This window comes from Microtus ochrogaster, assembly GCF_000317375.1.
Source record: "Microtus ochrogaster isolate Prairie Vole_2 chromosome 14 unlocalized genomic scaffold, MicOch1.0 chr14_random_3, whole genome shotgun sequence".
NCBI classification, from domain to species: Eukaryota; Metazoa; Chordata; class Mammalia; order Rodentia; family Cricetidae; genus Microtus; species Microtus ochrogaster.
Window position 1 is genome coordinate 4,188,986 of NW_004949098.1, and position 11,584 is coordinate 4,200,569.

Consider the following 11,584-nt stretch of genomic DNA (forward strand, 5'->3'; position numbering starts at 1 on the left):
TATACAAATTGATTATATTGCTATAGTTATGTTGTCAACTTTACAGGATCGATAATCACCTTGGAGACAAGAATTTAGCCTTCACTGTGAGGAATTATCTTGTAAGGTTAGCCTAATGTTCTGTCTGTAGGGAATTACTTTTGGGTTCAATGAGATGCAGACAACTTCCTGGTTTTTCTGGTTCCATTTTCTAACCTAGGATTCGGCGTTGTAGAAAAAGGAAGAATTGAGTTGCATATAGCATTCATTGTTCTCCTCCTAAGTGTGGAAGTGTATTTCCATGTGCTTAAAACTCAGGCTCCCTTGAGTTCTCTTCAGTGCTGGGCTAAACCTTCAGACAAAATAAACCCCATCTCCTTTAAGTTTATCACAGCAACAGTATAAAAGACTAAGATAAACATTTTTTGAAATTCCCTTTCTCACCCTTTTCATGTGAATTTAATATATTTTTAAATAGTATCTCATATTGTTAGGCTTTGTACTTTATGAGGAGAAACTTGTGAAAAGGTATGGTAAACCAATTTACACCTAATTGGTCAACATTTCTTTTTTTCTGTATATTTTTATTAAAAAAAATTACTTTTCATTTTACATACCAACCCCAGTTCCACCTCTCTCCCCTTCTCCCAGTTTCTTCCTGTTGAGGCAGGACCAAGTCCCTCCCCACCATAACAAAGCTGAGCAAGGTATCCGACCATAGGGAATGGGCTCCAAAATGTCAGTTCATGTACCTGAATAGGTTCTGGTGTAACTACCGGGGTCCCCTGCCCTAACAGATCAAGCCACATAACTGTTGCCCATATGCAGAGGGTCCAATTCGGTCCCATGCATGTTCCCGAACTGTCAGTTCATAGCCTGTCAGCTCCCACTAGCTTGGGTCAGCTGTCTCTGCAGTTTTCCCCATCATAATCCCTCCTCCTTCTCTTCAACTGAACTCCAGGAGCTCAACCCAGCGCTTGTCTGTTGGCCATTGCATCTGCTTCCATCAGGTATTAGATATAGATTCTTTGAAAACAATTCTGATTAAGGGGGAAAGCCCTTTCAGACACTCTCTCCACTACTGTTATGAATCTTAGCTGGGATCATCCTTGTCAATTCCTGAGAATTTCTCTAACACCATGTTTTTCCCTAACTACATGGACTTAATGGCTTCCTCTGTCTAGATATCTTTTTAATTGCTCTCCCCATTTGTACCTCTCCCAACTTGGTCTTCTTGATCCCTTATGTTCCCATTCTCCATTATTTTCCTTTTATCCCCCTCTCCCAGTTTACTCAGGCGATCTTAACTATTTCCTTCCTGGGGTGTTCTATAAGTGTCACTCTTAGGGTACCCCTTTTACCTAGCTTCTCTGGAGCTATAGATTGTTACCTAGTTATCCTTTATTTTACATCTATTATCCACTAATGAGTGATACATACTGTGCAAACAGGTCAACATTTCTTACTGTAAAGAATGATATCTGTCATTTGCTTTTCCTCTTGTGCAAATTGGTGGTAGTTTAAAATGACATTTCTTGATTTAGTTTGCCTGTTATTTCTTTTATCTCTATTTTTTCCTGATTCATACAATGTGTGCATATATATATATATATATATATATATATATATATATACACTTTTTTATGTCTATGGCTTCTGAGATTCTATCATTTGCTTGGTACTTTTAAGTTTTAAGTTTTAAAATGACATAGATCAAAAGGAAGCAGTAGAAAAGGGATGGGGATTTTTGCTCATAGTGACTAAAACATATTGATATAGCATAGTATATTCTAGACAGTACTGTACATTTGTGGGGGGAAACTAAAACATAAAAGTTAACTAAGAATTAAAGTGAGGTTCTAATTTGAATATATTTGTGTATGATGTAAGAAGTTTCAAAAAAGAGAATCTGAGAGTCAGCATTTCAAAACAGACACTACAAGCTAGAATAACAAGAAGGCTGGGTATGTCTGTGAGTAGTGCGTGAATGAGGACAAGTGCAAGAGGATCTGAAGTCAAAGCATGATGGTCTTTTAGACTGAAATTGAAATCAGACTCCAGTAGAAAGATCTAAATATTAACATGAGACATTGATCCAATATATGCCTAGATAAAATTTGTGAAATTCATATATTAACACAGGAAACTAATCTTGTGTCACAGTAAGAATTCATCTAATAAAACAGAAAATCTATGCTGATTATTTATATTGGGGAGACTCTAGGAAAAGAAGAAGGGAAGCCACCTCCTTTCTTTTCTGTCTTTGACGGTTAGCATCACATTCCAGTTTTCCACTCAAAGTCAAAAAATGAAGCAAAGATGCCCAAATTTTATTCCTTTAGAAAACATCCCAATAATTTTATTAGGCAATTTATATGAACAGAATTTATATGAACAGAAATTTTGGCGAATGAAGCAAGATCAGGATTTTAAATACTTGTGTTTAATTGATATTTTTAAACATTTCTGATTGTTTTCTTTTCTTTTGTATTTATTATTGCTTTATAAATAATATGATTCAAAATTTCCACTTCCTCCTCCCTCCCATTTTCCTCCCATTCCCTCACCCTCCCCTCCCCCTCCAGTCCTAAGAGGGCAGGATATCTTGCCCTGTGGGAAGTCCAAGGCCCTCCTCCAATTCATCCAGGCTTAGGAAGTTATGCATCCAAATAGACTAGGCTCCCAAAGAGCCAGTATATGCACTAGACACAAATCTCAGTGCCATTATCATTGGCTTCTCAGTCAGTCTCAATTATCAGCCACATTCAGATGATATCATGTTTGATACCAGTTCAGACCCAGTCCAGCTGGATTTGGTGAGCTCTCATTAGATTAGGCACAGTGTCTCAGTGGGTGACAACCCCGCGCAGTCCTGACATTCTGGCTCATATTCTCCCTCCTTCTGCTCTTCAACTGGACCTTGGGAGCTCAGTCCAGTGCTCTGTTGTGGGTCTATGTCTCTGTCTCCCTCTGTAGCAGGATGAAGGTTTTATGGTGATATTTAACATAGTCATCAGTCTGACTATGGACAAGGCTAGTTCAGGCACCTTCTCCTCCACCGCCCAGGGTCTTAGCTGGGTACATCTCCGTGGACACCTGAGAACCCCTCTAGAGCCAAGCCTCTTGCCAACCTCAGAATGGCTCTCTTAATTAAGATATCTTCTCTCTTCCGGTATCCATACTTCCTTGATCTCAACCATCCAACTCCCCCAAGCTCTCCCCAACTCCCCCCTTCTCCATTCTCTCTTCACCTCTCCCCTTTCCCCCATACCACCCCCACTTTTGCCTGGCCATCTTGTCTCCTTCCAATTTCCAGGAGGATCTATATGTATTTTTCTTTGGGTGCACCTTACTACTTAGCTTCTTAAGGATTGCAAACTATAGGCTTAATGTCCTTTGTTTATGGCTAGAATCCACTAATGAGTGAGTACATATCATATTCATCTTTTTGGGTCTGAGTTATTTCACTCAGGATAGAGTTTTCTATTTCTATTCATTTGCATGCGAAATTCAAGTTGTCATTATTTTTTACCGCTGAGTAGTACTCTAATGTGTAGATGTGCCACACCTTCTTTATCCATTATTCCATTGAGGGGCATCTAGGTTGTGAAAGTGGGAAGTAGCCTGCAATACATGGGCACAGAAGACCACTTCCTATCTATGGCCATAGAAAATAAGAGTAACAATGAATAAATGGGACCTCCTATAACTGAGAAGTTTCTGTAAATCAAAGGACACAGTCATTAAGACAAAAAGGCAACCTAGTGAATCGGAGATCTTCACCAACCCCACATCAAACAAAGGTCGGATCTCCAAAATATATAAAGAACTCAAGAAACTACACATTAAAATTTTAAATAACCCAATTAAAAATGGGGTCCTGAACTGAACAGAGAATTTTCAACTCAAGAATTTCAAATGGCCAAAAGATACTTAAGGACATGTTCAACTTCCTTAGCTATCAGGAAAATGCAAATCAAAACAACTTTGAGATACCATCTTACACTTGTCAGAATGGCTAAAATCAAAAACACCAATGATAATCTATGCTGGAGAGGATGTGGAGTAAGGGGAACACTAATCCATTGCTGATGGGAATGCAAACTTGTGCAATCACTTTGGAAATCAGTGTGGCGGTTTCTCATAAAATTGGGAGTCAACCTACCTCAGGATCCAGCAATACCACTCTTGGGAATATATCCAAGAGATGCCCAATCATACTACAAAGGCATTTGCTCAACTATGTTCATAGCAGCATTATTTGTAGTAGTCAGAACCTGTTTCCTTCTTAAAATACCAGAGAATGGCATGATCTAAGGAGAAGAACAGCAATTGTGCATACAGTGTGCATACATCTTTCTGCTACTAAATCCTTAAGTTTTCTAGGGGAACAACCTCAGAAAATTCTAGGTGTGAGCAGGAGCTACATTAAAGTTAGTGATCAGACTCATATAGCACAGTGAATTCATACTCATAAGCAGGTAGCATAACCATCACTATCTCTGGGATGATGACTTAATGATGGCTTGGAGCCAAAAAGTAGGTCAATGTAAAAAATAGAGAGGAATTCTCTTAGTGTTTCCTCACAAATAAATGTAGAACTTAAAAATTATGTGTAAGAAGTACATTAAGAAAATATCATTTACCTGAGAACAGCATTATCAACTCACTTGTAATTTCAAAGGAATTGTATAGTCTACTAAACCAACTCAGAGATGAGTTGAATGAAACAGTATGCATGTGGGAAAGCAACATTTAATTTATTTTTATTATTTATAATGATAACAGACAAAAAATTACATATCAAAACCAGGTCCTCACTTTCCTAACAGGTTAATACTATATCTTCCTCTACCATCATCCCTAGAAATCTTTTTATTTCTGCATTTATTTGTTTGATTCATTGTTCCAATGCATGGTACAGGGGCTAGGGTGTGGCTTAGCTGACAGAGTGCTTGCCCAACATGGAAGAGGCCCTGGTTTTTATGCCCAGCACCACTTAAACCAGGGGTGGTAACATACTCCATTAATACCAGTATTCTGAAGGTGAAGAAGATACTGAGGTCGAGGTAATCCTCAGCTGTATAATGATTTTGAAATCAGCTTGTATTGGAGACACTGTCTCAAAATATACACATAGGTAAATGGATAAGCAAAAATAAATTAATAAATAAAAATACATAGCTTTCTATGTGCAAAGGCTCTATTGAAGACTCCAGAACTATGTTTGAACCTCCATGACAAAGCAGAATAAACCCAATAAAAATAAAACTGTACTTTAATGTTGAATTTCATTCAGTTACCTCAAGGCTTTCAGAGTTCATGTCACTGTGATACCTTTATTTTCAGGTTTTTATTAATTATATCTATATAGATATAGATATATATTGTATATATATATCAATTTAGATTATCTATGCTTATAAAGATGTATAGTCTTTTATTTTTCACCATAATAATAATAGTGCAACCATAGATTTTCTTCTTCAACTTGTTCTGTTTTTGGTCTTTGAAACACTTGAAATACTCCCATAAGTACATGGGCTTTGTTTTTAATGACTCTGGTTTTGTACATGTTTTGCTTCATCTTTAAATTAGCCATTCTTACAAGGAATCTTTATTGAAATTTCTATTTTTATTTATGTGTATGTGTACTCATGTGTACTTATTTATTTGTATGTGTACTCATGTGAACTTATTTATGTGTATTTGTGAATGCACGGAGGGTGTGTGTGTGTGTGTGTGTGTGTGTGTGTGTGTGTGTGTTCATTTTGAGACAAGAGGTGTCTGGTCCTGGAAACAGAACTCTGGTCCTTTAAAAGAGTAGCAAGCTTAAGAACTGTGTCAACCTCTCTGTACCTTTATAAAGAATCTTAATTGTTTTTATTTAAAGATGATATTAGAAAACAAAAGCTGTGTACTTGATGAACTCATTTGCAAAAATTATCATTGAGTAAGGTTTTCTCAGCTCACAGAAAAAAATGCAAGTGGTAACACTTTTGTATATTTTGTATATATAAACAGCACCGTCTCTTATGTGCTGAAAGGGAATTCACAGTGACACCTCCAGATATACATTGTGACTTCATGGATTTATTCCCTGTCCTTTATACATCTGTAATTTTTCACTGCAACTCCAAGGACCTGGCTCCCTTCATCTATCATCCATGTCTTTTTGTTCAATTCAAAAATTTAAAAATCAGATTCCTATGCTTATCATCTGTCCGTATCTATTTTTTTCTCTTCAATCTTACAGAACCCAGTCATTTCAAAACAACTTAGGTCAGCATTCTTTAACTCTACAGCATCCCCAGTGTTTGTTTTATGCATTCATAATAGACTAAGATTATTTTATCTGTATTCCACTCTATATTATAGCCTGGCATCCTCTGATATTCTCAATGCTTTTTAAAAATTTGCATGCAATGATGTTCACTTTTCATGCTGTAGACTTTTGTGGGTTTTATAAAATGCAAAGCCCCATGGAGTCACTCAAATGGAACATCTTCACTGCCCCAGGAAATTTACATATTGGATGTTCTTTTCTCAGTGAAAACTTGAACCAGCTGCATAACTTTGTACCTTGCAGAATGTGATGTAATTAGAGCTAGACAACATATTGCCTTTGTGGGCTTACCTTCGCCATATGCATTTAAGGTTAATCTGTTTATGTGATTTCATAGTACTGTTGTTTTTATCAGGTATTTTTCTGTCCTATAGATTCAAGATCGTATACTCATTGATCTATTGATTCATTATTGCATGAAACTTTTTGTGGTGTATGTTGGTAAGTAAGTACATTTTTAATTGCAATTTTTCTTTTTATATTAAAGATTTATACAGGTACATATCTAAATATCGCAGTCCCTGAAAATGGAGTTACAGGTATTTGTGAGCTTCCATGTGCATGTTAATAATGGAACATGGGTCCTTTGGAATATCAGTCAGTGTACTTAATGAGTAAACCATCTCTCCTGCCTTCCCTTACCACTCCCTTGTGATAACCCACTTAGTTCAATTAGGGCATGCCCATATGTGCATATGTAGGGCATTCACAAGAGCGTCTTCAAAGATAATGATCCACCCTCTCTCAGTAGATATCAAATCACAACATCTCCTCTTTAAGAAGCAGGATCTTGAGAGCTCCTCACCATGTATGATAGAATTTTGACTACTTTGATCTTCTGCAGGATTTTTAAATTAGTTGGTAAATATCTTAAAATGTGAGGATGGAGCCTCTGATAAGTTCATGTCTAACTCTGTAGGACATTGAAGCATCATTTTCCAAAGAGTCTCAGTGTTTTGCTTTCCACTGTTCAGGAAATGAGATGACCTGTGGTTTCCCATTCACATCAACAAATGGCATTGCTTTTCTGGCTCTGTTGTGGGGTGATAGAAGTGGTGGTGGTGGTTCATGATGCTAATTAGTACAAATATAACCCACTCTTATTTTACTTAAAATTCTATTAGAATTTCATAGAGATTTACAGGTTATCTTCATCTCTTCTGGAGAAGCTTCTGTTTAGAATATTTGGCAATATGAAGATTATATGTTTATTATTTAAATAGTAGCGTATGCATACTTTGGAAATATCATACAAACATACAGTGTGTCTTCATTGTGTCCATTCTGAACTCATCACCTCTAACACATACTAGACATGTCCTATAGCTCTTTCTTTTTACTTCTTGTTGTGTGTGTGAGTCTCACTGAGTGTAATTAGTGCTAGTCTTATGTCTAAGCATATAGCATCATCTACTGGTATATGGATAACCTACCTGTGACCACACACCTAAGGAAAGAATCTCTTGTCCCTAGGAAATATCAATTACCAATAATTCTATGACTAGTGAGGGGATATGGAATCCATTTGTGGATTCATGGTAAAATTTGTACAGGGATCCACAGCACTGTTACTTTTCTTATATATATTTATATAAATATAGAATATATATGCATTATATTATTATATAAATGTGTATCTATTAAATATGTTTACTCACTGTCTTTAGCTGTTCTTCACTCTGTTAAACAAGTAAACCACAGAATATTTTTATTAAAATGTGACATAATGTTCTTTTTTTGTCATTAAAACTCACCACCAAAGTCATATACAATTCCTTGCATGTTTCTCTCAATGGTTCTTTTTCCATGTTTCTTTTCACATGTAAATATTTTGAGATAATTTTGTGATATATTTTCATTGATTTATATATACACAGTTTGCAGGTAAACATACATAGAAATAATACAGAATGATGCTAGATAAATAGAGATGATAGGTAGATAGATGAGGAAAAGAGCAATATAGACTGATGATGGATAACATCTCTTGCCTTTTGTCTAAGGATGAAAATTGCCCCACTGGTCATTAGTCCTGGTCTCTTTTTTTGGGGGGGGAGTTTTTGAGACAGGGTTTCTCTATGGTTTTGGAGCCTGTCCTGGAACTAGCTCTTGTAGACCTGGCTGGTCTCGAACTCACAAAGATCCGCCTGCCTCTGCCTCCCGAGTGCTGGGATTAAAGGCGTGCGCCACCACCGCCCGGCTAGTCCTGGTCTTCTTAGAGCACCAACGTAGCTGAAAGATTTGGAAAGAGCTAAATGAGAGCTACCCTCGTGATTCTAAAGAAGTAGAAACTGTGTTTGGTGATACCTAAATGTAAAGAGCTATCATGAATTTTTGTTTTAGCTATAATTCTCCCAATGCATTACACTGATTTCAACTCAAACTGCCATACATCTATATTATTATCAGATGCTTAAGAAATTAGGTGTTCGTTTTTGCTATTTTGTTTTGTTTCTGTTTTTGTTTTTGTTTCTCATTCTACATGTACATTGAGAAAGAAGGAAAGACAGACTCTGAACTCTGAGTCATCTTTATTCCAGGACAGGGAAGAGGAGGGACAGAGTCTGATGTCTGAGTTATCTTTCTTCTGGGGCAGGGCAGAGATGCAGTGCAACATCCCATTCTATTGTTGCTTTTTCTATTGAAGCTCAGCAATTTCATCCAAGTCCAGGCAAACAACACTGGTTGTACATTCCATAGCCAACAGTTTAGATGCACACTCCATGACCAACATCGGTCTTCTTGGACAAGTGAGAAGATGGGGACTTTCTCAGTGACTGTCAGATCAAGCACACACAACTTTTTCCTTCCAGTAATTTTTCACCAAGCTAGTTATTTATTTTATGCACTTTTGCATGGAAGGCATTTAAAAAGGGCTCATGGATGTTTTACTAAAGATCATACATACAGTGAATTCTAGTATAAAAAGGTACACTAAAATCTATTTCATTCAAATTAGGTTTTGTTGTCAGGTTTTCTGTTCTGCCTGTTTCCCACTGTCGTTAAGTCTCCAAAAATATCACACAGAGGTCTACATTAGTTATAAAATGAATGACCCATTAGCTCAGGCTTCTTATTAATGATTATAACTTATATTAGCCCATTATTCTTGTCTATGCTAGCCACATGGCTTGGTACCTTTTTTTCAGTGAGGCAATCACATTTTGCTTCTTCTGTAGTGGACTCACAACTGCAGAAGAATGGGCTTGCTACTTCCCTAAATTCTCTTGTTCTCATTGACACATGTCTACTTCCTGTCTGCTTGTCCCACTTATACTTCCTGCCTGATTACTGGACAATCAGCTTTTATTTAAAATATAATTGACAGAATACAGACCATTCCCCTACACCAAGTTTTTATCATACTAAACTAAGCAACCACTTATAGGACAAGTTGATCAGCAGTGTGACATAGAATAAAATTCAAATTACTTAAAATTATCATACCCACAGGCCTACATTCTAAGCTTTGAACTTGGATATGTAATTTACCCTCAAAAATTTCTCTCTTGATTCTCTGTAAAAGTTTATAAATAAGTACAAATATTTAATAATGATGAAATGAAACTTTCAGATTAACATACCTCACAATCAGTGATTTATTCAACCCTCTCATATCTGCAAATGGCAAATGTATGTCAGTGCAACAGATATGCATGTTTTTGAACCATATCTTGATGCTGGGTTTGTTAATTCTCACACTTCTAATAAATATCATGACAAATGAGTATTAATTTAAATATATGTTATAAATGTAACATTAGCTATATATATGAGTTTTACTTCCCATTAAGTATTTCAATACATTTTTAAAATTAATAAGTTATTTTTTCCTTTATTCCACTTATTTTGGCTTTAATTATTTACTCATTTATTCATTCATTTATTTGAGACAGGTTCTCAAGTCTCAAACCAGACTGGTCTTCAAACTTGTTATGTAGCTGAGGAAGATATGGAATTTGTGATCTACCTGCCTCCCCTTTTCAAATGTTGAGATTGAAAATTCATACCATCATCTTGGTGTAGGAGGTCCTTTGTCTATGTGTTGTTTTCATTGGTTGAATAAAGAAACTGCCTTGGCCTTTTGATAGGGTAGAACTTAGGTAGGCAGGGAAGACAGAACTGAATTCTGGGAGAAAGCAGAGTGAACCACCATGGAGCTGCCAGAATCAGACATGCTAAATCTTTCCCGCTATGTCACGACCTGTGGTGACATACAGATTATTAGAAATGGGTTAAATCAAGATGTGAGAGTTAGCCAATAAGAGGCTAGAGATAATGGGCCAGGCAGTGGTTTAGTTAATATAATTTCTATGTGGTTATTTCAGGTGTAAGCTAGCCTGGCAGCTGGAACAAAGAAGTAGCCCCTCCTCGTAACATCATCTTTTGTATTTGTGATAGTATAGAGAATGCCCAGTGCATTGTATATGATAAGCAAGTATTCAACCCACTGATCCTTAGTCCCAGCTACAATTCTTTTTCCAAATTTGATTCAGGTTGAAAGACCATATTTTGATGTGGAATTCAGCTCTGCATGCTATTAATTTTTTTTATTATCATTGGTTAGTAAAGAGGCTCTTTTAACCTATGGCAGGGCAGAATCGAGCTAGGTGGGGAAAGCTAAACTGAATGCAGGGAGAACAAAGACATTCAGGGAGATGTCATGTATCTAACAAAGGAGAAAGACTGGAACACCGGAAATCTACTGTAAAATATAGCATTGTATTGATACGCAAATTAATAAAAAAGGATTAATTTAAGATATGAGTTATCAAAAACTATACCTAAGCCATTGGCTAAGCAATGTTGTTATTTAGGAAAAAAAATGCTTTTTGTCAGAAAAGTATTTCAGATACACAATAGGACTGATTCAGGTATCAAAGACCTCTAAAAAAGATACAGTGTGTTTAAAAATATATATAGACTTGGGAGAGAGAGGAAAAAGAGTATAGACAGTTATAAAAAGAAGTAAACAGCTTTAAAAGGTAAAGCAAAGTCTTTAAAGAGATAGTAAAAGTAATATAAAAAAGTTATGTCAGACAGTCACAAATTATAGGAGTAATGAAAAAGTCATGTAAAGATGGAAAATACAGAGAGAATATAGATTATGCATGATACTGTGTTTTCTTTTAATTTTTTTACAGTGAATAGCTAACAACAGAGAGACATTTCATTGTACAGGCTACTACATTAAACCAAAATATATAATATAGCCTTTTTTTTTTTTTTTTTTTTTTTTGAGACAGGGTTTCTCTGTGG